Source organism: Lytechinus pictus, unplaced genomic scaffold, assembly GCF_037042905.1.
Source record: "Lytechinus pictus isolate F3 Inbred unplaced genomic scaffold, Lp3.0 scaffold_23, whole genome shotgun sequence".
Taxonomy (NCBI): Eukaryota; Metazoa; Echinodermata; class Echinoidea; order Temnopleuroida; family Toxopneustidae; genus Lytechinus; species Lytechinus pictus.
In genome coordinates, this window is record NW_026974143.1 from 947659 (window position 1) to 962067 (window position 14409).

The following is a 14409-nucleotide window of genomic DNA, read 5'->3' on the forward strand; positions in this document are numbered from 1 at the left end:
TATTTTCGTCCATGCACCCCCTACATTTCGGGGCATCGTAGACCCCGTCCCCCTTTTCTGTGCACCAATGTTCACCCCTAGATCGATGTAGTGATTTATAAAGATCAATTTGGTCGATTTTCAAGACATAAAAAGGTGATTTCGATTAGCGGCGAATGTATTACCAGACCAAAGTGGAATTGTTGGAATACGCGTATATAATACATAATTATATAACACGCGCTATATTTTCGTCCATGTACATCCTACCTTTCGGGGCATCGTAGACCCCGTCCCTCTTTTCTGTGCACCAATGTTCACCCCTAGATCGATGAAGTGATTTATAAAGATCAATTTGGTCGATTTTCAAGACATAAAAAGGTGATTTCGATTAGCGGCGAATGTATTACCAGACCAAAGTGGAATTGTTGGAATACACGTATATAATACATAATTATATAACACGCGCTATATTTTCGTCCATGCACCCCCTACCTTTCGGGGCATCGTAGACCCCGTCCCCCTTTTTCTGTGCACCAATGTTCACCCCTAATTCGATGAAGTGATTAATAAAGATCAATTTGGTTGATTTTCAAGACATAAAAAGGTGATTTCGATTAGCGGCAAATGTATTACCAGACCAAAGTGGAATTGTTGGAATACGCGTATGTAATACATAATTATATAACACGCGCTATATTTTCGTCCATGCACCCCCTACCTTTCGGGGCATCGTAGACCCCGTCCCCCTTTTCTGTGCACCAATGTTCACCCCTAGATCGATTAAGTGATTTATAAAGATCAATTTGGTCGATTTTCAAGACATAAAAAGGTGATTTCGATTAGCGGCGAATGTATTACCAGACCAAAGTGGAATTGTTGGAATACACGTATATAATACATAATTATATAACACGCGCTATATTTTCGTCCATGCACCCCCTACATTTCGGGGCATCGTAGACCCCGTCCCCCTTTTCTGTGCACCAATGTTCACCCCTAGATCGATGTAGTGATTTATAAAGATCAATTTGGTCGATTTTCAAGACATAAAAAGGTGATTTCGATTAGCGGCGAATGTATTACCAGACCAAAGTGGAATTGTTGGAATACGCGTATATAATACATAATTATATAACACGCGCTATATTTTCGTCCATGTACATCCTACCTTTCGGGGCATCGTAGACCCCGTCCCCCTTTTCTGTGCACCAATGTTCACCCCTAGATCGATGAAGTGATTTATAAAGATCAATTTGGTCGATTTTCAAGACATAAAAAGGTGATTTCGATTAGCGGCGAATGTATTACCAGACCAAAGTGGAATTGTTGGAATACACGTATATAATACATAATTATATAACACGCGCTATATTTTCGTCCATGCACCCCCTACCTTTCGGGACATCGTAGACCCCGTCCCCCTTTTCTGTGCACCAATGTTCACCCCTAAATCGATGAAGTGATTAATAAAGATCAATTTGGTTGAATTTCAAGACATAAATGGGTGATTTCGAATAGCGGCGAATGCATTACCAGACGAAAGTGGAGTTGTTGGAATACACGTATATAATACATAATTATATAACACGCGCTATATTTTCGTCCATGCACCCCCTACCTTTCGGGGCATCGTAGACCCCGTCCCCCTTTTCTGTGCACCAATGTTCACCCCTAAATCGATGAAGTGATTAATAAAAATCAATTTGGTTGATTTTCAAGACATAAAAAGGTGATTTCGATTAGCAGCGAATGTATTACCAGACCAAAGTGGAATTGTTGGAATACACGTATATAATACATAATTATATAACACGCGCTATATTTTCGTCCATGCACCCCCTATATTTCGGGGCATCGTAGACCCCGTCCCCCTTTTCTGTGCTCCAATGTTCACCCCTAGATCGATGAAGTGATTTATAAAGATCAATTTGGTCGATTTTCAAGACATAAAAAGGTGATTTCGATTAGCGGCGAATGTATTACCAGACCAAAGTGGAATTGTTGGAATACACGTATATAATACATAATTATATAACACGCGCTATATTTTCGTCCACGCACCCCCTACCTTTCGGGACATCGTAGACCCCGTCCCCCTTTTCTGTGCACCAATGTTCACCCCTAAATCGATGAAGTGATTAATAAAGATCAATTTGGTTGAATTCAAGACATAAAAAGGTGATTTCGATTAGCGGCGAATGTATTACCAGACCAAAGTGGAATTGTTGGAATACACGTATATAATACATAATTATATAACACGCGCTATATTTTCGTCCATGCACCCCCTACCTTTCGGGGCATCGTAGACCCCGTCCCCCTTTTCTGTGCACCAATGTTCACCCCTAGATCGATGAAGTGATTTATAAAGATCAATTTGGTCGATTTTCAAGACATAAAAAGGTGATTTCGATTAGCGGCGAATGTATTACCAGACCAAAGTGGAATTGTTGGAATACACGTATATAATACATAATTATATAACACGCGCTATATTTTCGTCCATGCAACCCCCTACCTTTAGGGGCATCGTAGACCCCGTCCCCCTTTTCTGTGCACCAATGTTCACCCCTAAATCGATGAAGTGATTAATAAAGATCAATTTGGTTGATTTTCAAGACATAAAATGGTGATTTCGATTAGCGGCGAATGTATTACCAGACCAAAGTGGAATTGTTGGAATACACGTATATAATACATAATTATATAACACGCGCTATATTTTCGTCCATGCACCCCCTACTTTCGGGGCATCGTAGACCCAGTCCCCCTTTTCTGTGCACCAATGTTCACCCCTAGATCGATGAAGTGATTAATAAAGATCAATTTGGTTGATTTTCAAGACATAAAAAGGTGATTTCGATTAGCAGCGAATGTATTACCAGACCAAAGTGGAATTGTTGGAATACACGTATATAATACATAATTATATAACACGCGCTATATTTTCGTCCATGCACCCCCTATATTTCGGGGCATCGTAGACCCCGTCCCCCTTTTCTGTGCTCCAATGTTCACCCCTAGATCGATGAAGTGATTTATAAAGATCAATTTGGTCGATTTTCAAGACATAAAAAGGTGATTTCGATTAGCGGCGAATGTATTACCAGACCAAAGTGGAATTGTTGGAATACACGTATATAATACATAATTATATAACACGCGCTATATTTTCGTCCATGCACCCCCTACCTTTCGGGGCATCGTAGACCCCGTCTCCCTTTTCTGTGCACCATTGTTCACCCCTAAATCGATGAAGTGATTAATAAAGATCAATTTGGTTGATTTTCAAGACATAAAATGGTGATTTCGATTAGCGGCGAATGTATTACCAGACCAAAGTGGAATTGTTGGAATACACGTATATAATACATAATTATATAACACGCGCTATATTTTCGTCCATGCACCCCCTACCTTTCGGGGCATCGTAGACCCCGTCCCCCTTTTCTGTGCTCCAATGTTCACCCCTAATTCGATGTAGTGATTAATAAAGATCAATTTGGTTGATTTTCAAGACATATAAAAGGTGATTTCGATTAGCGGCGAATGTATTACCAGACCAAAGTGGAATTGTTGGAATACACGTATATAATACATAATTATATAACACGCGCTATATTTTCGTCCATGCACCCCCTACCTTTCGGGGCATCGTAGACCCCGTCCCCCTTTTCTGTGCACAAATGTTCACCCCTAGATCGATGAAGTGATTTATAAAGATCAATTTGGTCGATTTTCAAGACATAAAAAGGTGATTTCGATTAGCGGCGAATGTATTACCATACCAAAGTGGAATTGTTGGAATACACGTATATAATACATAATTATAGAACACGCGCTATATTTTCGTCCACGCACCCCCTACCTTTCGGGACATCGTAGACCCCGCCCCCTTTTCTGTGCACCAATGTTCACCCCTAAATCGATGAAGTGATTAATAAAGATCAATTTGGTTGAATTCAAGACATAAAAAGGTGATTTCGATTAGCGGCGAATGTATTACCAGACCAAAGTGGAATTGTTGGAATACACGTATATAATACATAATTATATAACACGCGCTATATTTTCGTCCATGCACCCCCTACCTTTCGGGGCATCGTAGACCCCGTCCCCCTTTTCTGTGCACCAATGTTCACCCCTAGATCGATGGAGTGATTTATAAAGATCAATTTGGTCGATTTTCAAGACATAAAAAGGTGATTTCGATTAGCGGCGAATGTATTACCAGACCAAAGTGGAATTGTTGGAATACACGTATATAATACATAATTATATAACACGCGCTATATTTTCGTCCATGCACCCCCTACCTTTCGGGGCATCGTAGACCCCGTCCCCCTTTTCTGTGCACCAATGTTCACCCCTAAATCGATAAAGTGATTAATAAAGATCAATTTGGTTGATTTTCAAGACATAAAATGGTGATTTCGATTAGCGGCGAATGTATTACCAGACCAAAGTGGAATTGTTGGAATACACGTATATAATACATAATTATATAACACGCGCTATATTTTCGTCCATGCACCCCCTACTTTCGGGGCATCGTAGACCCAGTCCCCCTTTTCTGTGCACCAATGTTCACCCCTAGATCGATGAAGTGATTTATAAAGATGAATTTGGTCGATTTTCAAGACATAAAAAGGTGATTTTGATTAGCGGCGAATGTATTACCAGACCAAAGTGGAATTGTTGGAATACACGTATATAATACATAATAATATAACACGCGCTATATTTTCGTCCATGCACCCCCTACCTTTCGGGGCATCGTAGACCCCGTCCCCCTTTTCTGTGCACCAATGTTCACCCCTAGATCGATGAAGTGATTTATAAAGATGAATTTGGTCGATTTTCAAGACATAAAAAGGTGATTTCGATTAGCGGCGAATGTATTACCAGACCAAAGTGGAATTGTTGGAATACACGTATATAATACATAATTATATAACACGCGCTATATTTTCGTCCATGCACCCCCTACCTTTTGGGGCATCGTAGACCCCGTCCCCCTTTTCTGTGCACCAATGTTCACCCCTAAATCGATGAAGTAATTAACAAAGATCAATTTGGTTGATTTTCAAGACATAAAAAGGTGATCTCGATTAGCGGCGAATGTATTACCAGACCAAAGTGGAATTGTTGGAATACACGTATATAATACATAATTATATAACACGCGCTATATTTTCGTCCATGCACCCCCTATATTTCGGGGCATCGTAGACCCCGTCCCCCTTTTCTGTGCTCCAATGTTCACCCCTAGATCGATGAAGTGATTTATAAAGATCAATTTGGTCGATTTTCAAGACATAAAAAGGTGATTTCGATTAGCGGCGAATGTATTACCAGACCAAAGTGGAATTGTTGGAATACACGTATATAATACATAATTATATAACACGCGCTATATTTTCGTCCATGCACCCCCTACCTTTCGGGGCATCGTAGACCCCGTCTCCCTTTTCTGTGCACCATTGTTCACCCCTAAATCGATGAAGTGATTAATAAAGATCAATTTGGTTGATTTTCAAGACATAAAATGGTGATTTCGATTAGCGGCGAATGTATTACCAGACCAAAGTGGAATTGTTGGAATACACGTATATAATACATAATTATATAACACGCGCTATATTTTCGTCCATGCACCCCCTACCTTTCGGGGCATCGTAGACCCCGTCCCCCTTTTCTGTGCTCCAATGTTCACCCCTAATTCGATGTAGTGATTAATAAAGATCAATTTGGTTGATTTTCAAGACATATAAAAGGTGATTTCGATTAGCGGCAAATGTATTACCAGACCAAAGTGGAATTGTTGGAATACACGTATATAATACATAATTATATAACACGCGCTATATTTTCGTCCATGCACCCCCTACCTTTCGGGGCATCGTAGACCCCGTCCCCCTTTTCTGTGCACAAATGTTCACCCCTAGATCGATGAAGTGATTTATAAAGATCAATTTGGTCGATTTTCAAGACATAAAAAGGTGATTTCGATTAGCGGCGAATGTATTACCATACCAAAGTGGAATTGTTGGAATACACGTATATAATACATAATTATAGAACACGCGCTATATTTTCGTCCACGCACCCCCTACCTTTCGGGACATCGTAGACCCCGCCCCCTTTTCTGTGCACCAATGTTCACCCCTAAATCGATGAAGTGATTAATAAAGATCAATTTGGTTGAATTCAAGACATAAAAAGGTGATTTCGATTAGCGGCGAATGTATTACCAGACCAAAGTGGAATTGTTGGAATACACGTATATAATACATAATTATATAACACGCGCTATATTTTCGTCCATGCACCCCCTACCTTTCGGGGCATCGTAGACCCCGTCCCCCTTTTCTGTGCACCAATGTTCACCCCTAGATCGATGGAGTGATTTATAAAGATCAATTTGGTCGATTTTCAAGACATAAAAAGGTGATTTCGATTAGCGGCGAATGTATTACCAGACCAAAGTGGAATTGTTGGAATACACGTATATAATACATAATTATATAACACGCGCTATATTTTCGTCCATGCACCCCCTACCTTTCGGGGCATCGTAGACCCCGTCCCCCTTTTCTGTGCACCAATGTTCACCCCTAAATCGATAAAGTGATTAATAAAGATCAATTTGGTTGATTTTCAAGACATAAAATGGTGATTTCGATTAGCGGCGAATGTATTACCAGACCAAAGTGGAATTGTTGGAATACACGTATATAATACATAATTATATAACACGCGCTATATTTTCGTCCATGCACCCCCTACTTTCGGGGCATCGTAGACCCAGTCCCCCTTTTCTGTGCACCAATGTTCACCCCTAGATCGATGAAGTGATTTATAAAGATGAATTTGGTCGATTTTCAAGACATAAAAAGGTGATTTTGATTAGCGGCGAATGTATTACCAGACCAAAGTGGAATTGTTGGAATACACGTATATAATAAATAATAATATAACACGCGCTATATTTTCGTCCATGCACCCCCTACCTTTCGGGGCATCGTAGACCCCGTCCCCCTTTTCTGTGCACCAATGTTCACCCCTAGATCGATGAAGTGATTTATAAAGATGAATTTGGTCGATTTTCAAGACATAAAAAGGTGATTTCGATTAGCGGCGAATGTATTACCAGACCAAAGTGGAATTGTTGGAATACACGTATATAATACATAATTATATAACACGCGCTATATTTTCGTCCATGCACCCCCTACCTTTTGGGGCATCGTAGACCCCGTCCCCCTTTTCTGTGCACCAATGTTCACCCCTAAATCGATGAAGTAATTAACAAAGATCAATTTGGTTGATTTTCAAGACATAAAAAGGTGATCTCGATTAGCGGCGAATGTATTACCAGACCAAAGTGGAATTGTTGGAATACACGTATATAATACATAATTATATAACACGCGCTATATTTTCGTCCATGCACCCCCTACCTTTCGGGGCATCGTAGACCCCGTCCCCCTTTTCGGTGCACCAATGTTTACCCCTAAATCGATGAAGTGATTAATAAAGATCAATTTGGTTGATTTTCAAGACATAAAATGGTGATTTCGATTAGCGGCGAATGTATTACCAGACCAAAGTGGAATTGTTGGAATACACGTATATAATACATAATTAAATAACACGCGCTATATTTTCGTCCATGCACCCCCTACCTTTCGGGGCATCGTAGACCCCGTCCCCCTTTTCTGTGCACCAATGTTCACCCCTAGATCGATGAAGTAATTTATAAAGATGAATTTGGTCGATTTTCAAGACATAAAAAGGTGATTTCGATTAGCGGCGAATGTATTACCAGACCAAAGTGGAATTGTTGGAATACACGTATATAATACATAATTATATAACACGCGCTATATTTTCGTCCATGCACCCCCTACTTTCGGGGCATCGTAGACCCAGTCCCCCTTTTCTGTGCACCAATGTTCACCCTTAGATCGATGAAGTGATTTATAAAGATGAATTTGGTCGATTTTCAAGACATAAAAAGGTGATTTTGATTAGCGGCGAATGTATTACCAGACCAAAGTGGAATTGTTGGAATACACGTATATAATACATAATAATATAACACGCGCTATATTTTCGTCCATGCACCCCCTACCTTTCGGGGCATCGTAGACCCCGTCCCCCTTTTCTGTGCACCAATGTTCACCCCTAGATCGATGAAGTGATTTATAAAGATGAATTTGGTCGATTTTCAAGACATAAAAAGGTGATTTCGATTAGCGGCGAATGTATTACCAGACCAAAGTGGAATTGTTGGAATACACGTATATAATACATAATTATATAACACGCGCTATATTTTCGTCCATGCACCCCCTACCTTTCGGGGCATCGTAGACCCCGTCCCCCTTTTCTGTGCACCAATGTTCACCCCTAAATCGATGAAGTAATTAATAAAGATCAATTTGGTTGATTTTCAAGACATAAAAAGGTGATTTCGATTAGCGGCGAATGTATTACCAGACCAAAGTGGAATTGTTGGAATACACGTATATAATACATAATTATATAACACGCGCTATATTTTCGTCCATGCACCCCCTACCTTTCGGGGCATCGTAGACCCCGTCCCCCTTTTCGGTGCACCAATGTTTACCCCTAAATCGATGAAGTGATTAATAAAGATCAATTTGGTTGATTTTCAAGACATAAAATGGTGATTTCGATTAGCGGCGAATGTATTACCAGACCAAAGTGGAATTGTTGGAATACACGTATATAATACATAATTAAATAACACGCGCTATATTTTCGTCCATGCACCCCCTACCTTTCGGGGCATCGTAGACCCCGTCCCCCTTTTCTGTGCACCAATGTTCACCCCTAGATCGATGAAGTAATTTATAAAGATGAATTTGGTCGATTTTCAAGACATAAAAAGGTGATTTCGATTAGCGGCGAATGTATTACCAGACCAAAGTGGAATTGTTGGAATACACGTATATAATACATAATTATATAACACGCGCTATATTTTCGTCCATGCACCCCCTACATTTCGGGGCATCGTAGACCCCGTCCCCCTTTTCTGTGCACCAATGTTCACCCCTAGATCGATGAAGTGATTTATAAAGATCAATTTGGTCGATTTTCAAGACATAAAAAGGTGATTTCGATTAGCGGCGAATGTATTACCAGACCAAAGTGTAATTGTTGGAATACACGTATATAATACATAATTATATAACACGCGCTATATTTTCGTCCATGCACCCCCTACCTTTCGGGGCATCGTAGACCCCGTCCCCCTTTTCTGTGCACCAATGTTCACCCCTAAATCGATGAAGTGATTTATAAAGATCAATTTGGTTGATTTTCAAGACATAAAATGGTGATTTTGATTAGCGGCGAATGTATTACCAGACCAAAGTGGAATTGTTGGAATACACGTATATAATACATAATTATATAACACGCGCTATATTTTCGTCCATGCACCCCCTACCTTTCGGGGCATCGTAGACCCCGTCCCCCTTTTCTGTGCACCAATGTTCACCCCTAAATCGATGAAGTGATTAATAAAGATCAATTTGGTTGATTTTCAAGACATAAAATGGTGATTTCGATTAGCGGCGAATGTATTACCAGACCAAAGTGGAATTGTTGGAATACACGTATATAATACATAATTATATAACACGCGCTATATTTTCGTCCATGCACCCTTTACCTTTCGGGGCATCGTAGACCCCGTCCCCCTTTTCTGTGCACCAATGTTCACCCCTAATTCGATGAAGTGATTAATAAAGATCAATTTGGTTGATTTTCAAGACATAAAAAGGTGATTTCGATTAGCGGCAAATGTATTACCATACCAAAGTGGAATTGTTGGAATACGCGTATATAATACATAATTATATAACACGCGCTATATTTTCGTCCATGCACCCCCTACCTTTCGGGGCATCGTAGACCCCGTCCCCCTTATCTGTGCACCAATGTTCACCCTTAGATCGATGAAGTGATTTATAAAGATTAATTTGGTCGATTTTCAAGACATAAAAAGGTGATTTCGATTAGCGGCGAATGTATTACCAGACCAAAGTGGAATTGTTGGAATACACGTATATAATACATAATTATATAACACGCGCTATATTTTCGTCCATGCACCCCCTACCTTTCGGGACATCGTAGACCCCGTCCCCCTTTTCTGTGCACCAATGTTCACCCCTAAATCGATGAAGTGATTAATAAAGATCAATTTGGTATATTTTCAAGACATAAAATGGTGATTTCGATTAGCGGCGAATGCATTACCAAACGAAAGTGGAGTTGTTGGAATACACGTATATAATACATAATTATATAACACGCGCTATATTTTCGTCCATGCACCCCCTACCTTTCGGGGCATCGTAAACCCCGTCCCCCTTTTCTGTGCACCAATGTTCACCCCTAAATCGATGAAGTGATTAATAAAGATCAATTTGGTTGATTTCCAAGACATAAAAAGGTGATTTCGATTAGCAGCGAATTTATTACCAGACCAAAGAGGAATTGTTGGAATACACGTATATAATACATAATTATATAACACGCGCTATATTTTCGTCCATGCACCCCCTACATTTCGGGGCATCGTAGACCCCGTCCCCCTTTTCTGTGCACCAATGTTCACCCCTAAATCGATGAAGTGATTAATAAAGATCAATTTGGTTGAATTTCAAGACATAAATGGGTGATTTCGAATAGCGGCGAATGCATTACCAGACGAAAGTGGAGTTGTTGGAATACACGTATATAATACATAATTATATAACACGCGCTATATTTTCGTCCATGCACCCCCTACCTTTCGGGGCATCGTAGACCCCGTCCCCCTTTTCTGTGCACCAATGTTCACCCCTAAATCGATGAAGTGATTAATAAAGATCAATTTGGTTGATTTTCAAGACATAAAAAGGTGATTTCGATTAGCAGCGAATGTATTACCAGACCAAAGTGGAATTGTTGGAATACACGTATATAATACATAATTATATAACACGCGCTATATTTTCGTCCATGCACCCCCTATATTTCGGGGCATCGTAGACCCCGTCCCCCTTTTCTGTGCACCAATGTTCACCCCTAGATCGATGAAGTGATTTATAAAGATCAATTTGGTCGATTTTCAAGACATAAAAAGGTGATTTCGATTAGCGGCGAATGTATTACCAGACCAAAGTGGAATTGTTGGAATACACGTATATAATACATAATTATATAACACGCGCTATATTTTCGTCCATGCACCCCCTACCTTTCGGGGCATCGTAGACCCCGTCTCCCTTTTCTGTGCACCATTGTTCACCCCTAAATCGATGAAGTGATTAATAAAGATCAATTTGGTTGATTTTCAAGACATAAAATGGTGATTTCGATTAGCGGCGAATGTATTACCAGACCAAAGTGGAATTGTTGGAATACACGTATATAATACATAATTATATAACACGCGCTATATTTTCGTCCATGCACCCCCTACCTTTCGGGGCATCGTAGACCCCGTCCCCCTTTTCTGTGCACCAATGTTCACCCCTAATTCGATGAAGTGATTAATAAAGATCAATTTGGTTGATTTTCAAGACATAAAAAGGTGATTTCGATTAGCAGCGAATGTATTACCAGACCAAAGTGGAATTGTTGGAATACACGTATATAATACATAATTATATAACACGCGCTATATTTTCGTCCATGCACCCCCTACCTTTCGGGGCATCGTAGACCCCGTCTCCCTTTTCTGTGCACCATTGTTCACCCCTAAATCGATGAAGTGATTAATAAAGATCAATTTGGTTGATTTTCAAGACATAAAATGGTGATTTCGATTAGCGGCGAATGTATTACCAGACCAAAGTGGAATTGTTGGAATACACGTATATTACATAATTATATAACACGCGCTATATTTTCGTCCATGCACCCCCTACCTTTCGGGGCATCGTAGACCCCGTCCCCCTTTTCTGTGCACCAATGTTCACCCCTAATTCGATGAAGTGATTAATAAAGATCAATTTGGTTGATTTTCAAGACATATAAAAGGTGATTTCGATTAGCGGCAAATGTATTACCAGACCAAAGTGGAATTGTTGGAATACACGTATATAATACATAATTATATAACACGCGCTATATTTTCGTCCATGCACCCCCTACCTTTCGGGGCATCGTAGACCCCGTCCCCCTTTTCTGTGCACAAATGTTCACCCCTAGATCGATGAAGTGATTTATAAAGATCAATTTGGTCGATTTTCAAGACATAAAAAGGTGATTTCGATTAGCGGCGAATGTATTACCATACCAAAGTGGAATTGTTGGAATACACGTATATAATACATAATTATATAACACGCGCTATATTTTCGTCCACGCACCCCCTACCTTTCGGGACATCGTAGACCCCGTCCCCCTTTTCTGTGCACCAATGTTCACCCCTAAATCGATGAAGTGATGAATAAAGATCAATTTGGTTGAATTCAAGACATAAAAAGGTGATTTCGATTAGCGGCGAATGTATTACCAGACCAAAGTGGAATTGTTGGAATACACGTATATAATACATAATTATATAACACGCGCTATATTTTCGTCCATGCACCCCCTACCTTTCGGGGCATCGTAGACCCCGTCCCCCTTTTCTGTGCACCAATGTTCACCCCTAGATCGATGAAGTGATTTATAAAGATCAATTTGGTCGATTTTCAAGACATAAAAAGGTGATTTCGATTAGCGGCGAATGTATTACCAGACCAAAGTGGAATTGTTGGAATACACGTATATAATACATAATTATATAACACGCGCTATATTTTCGTCCATGCACCCCCTACCTTTCGGGGCATCGTAGACCCCGTCCCCCTTTTCTGTGCACCAATGTTCACCCCTAAATCGATGAAGTGATTAATAAAGATCAATTTGGTTGATTTTCAAGACATAAAATGGTGATTTCGATTAGCGGCGAATGTATTACCAGACCAAAGTGGAATTGTTGGAATACACGTATATAATACATAATTATATAACACGCGCTATATTTTCGTCCATGCACCCCCTACTTTCGGGGCATCGTAGACCCAGTCCCCCTTTTCTGTGCACCAATGTTCACCCCTAGATCGATGAAGTGATTTATAAAGATGAATTTGGTCGATTTTCAAGACATAAAAAGGTGATTTTGATTAGCGGCGAATGTATTACCAGACCAAAGTGGAATTGTTGGAATACACGTATATAATACATAATAATATAACACGCGCTATATTTTCGTCCATGCACCCCCTACCTTTCGGGGCATCGTAGACCCCGTCCCCCTTTTCTGTGCACCAATGTTCACCCCTAGATCGATGAAGTGATTTATAAAGATGAATTTGGTCGATTTTCAAGACATAAAAAGGTGATTTCGATTAGCGGCGAATGTATTACCAGACCAAAGTGGAATTGTTGGAATACACGTATATAATACATAATTATACAGTGCGTCCCAAAAAAAACTATACACTTTTGAAATGGCTGCCAAATAAAAAATGTAGCACTTTGGGGAAAAAGACTTACATATATGAAAAGCCAATAAAGTCAACTTTCAAATGACACCAAAAAGTTGGAAAACTATTCATGCTTGAGCGAGCACTGCCCACTGAAACAAAGGGTATGAAAATTAGGGTGGGCTGGAATTAGCCTTCCAATTTATGTAAGTTTTTGAGAGGCAAATCCTTTCGAACTTGCAAAGTTAAGGGCGATGTGATAAATTAATGATCAACCATGACCAGTTTTGGTTGCTTAAGCAAATTTTATAAATTATTAAATTGAACTTCAATGCATGAGTGAACACAAGGTACACTTTTTGGGGAGCATTTAAACTTTATCATTTGGATCTCTTTTTGGGCAGCATTTCAAATTTATCATGTGGATCTCAGCAATGTGTTCATGGGCGTCGGGAGAATAGGGGGTGAGATAGGACTTAAGTGAGAGAAGTAGGTTGATGGAATAAGGGTCAACAGAACATTCAGCCCCCGCCCCCTCCCTCTCTCCCGCCCTCCCTCCTGTTGAGAGACTGATGGCTATTGTCATGTACGCGTGAAGTCCAGAGCAGAATGTTGATTTAATGATTAATTCTGAATTGGGACATCAACTTTTTCCTATCAATCATTTAATCAACAATTTATCAGTAAATCAACTTATTCAATGTGCAATGTGATCAATCAAACACTCAGTTTTTTTCAATTAATTATTTCATTAATCATCATAATCATTAAATTTCTTGGTAGTCATTGAAAAAAAAAACTGACCATCAGCCACCGGTCACTTGGCAGTTAAGTTTTGAATAGGCTACAAATGATGCAGGAAGTGAGACAGAGAGAGGGGGGGCTGGGAAATGGAGGTGGAGAGGGGAGGGTACATATG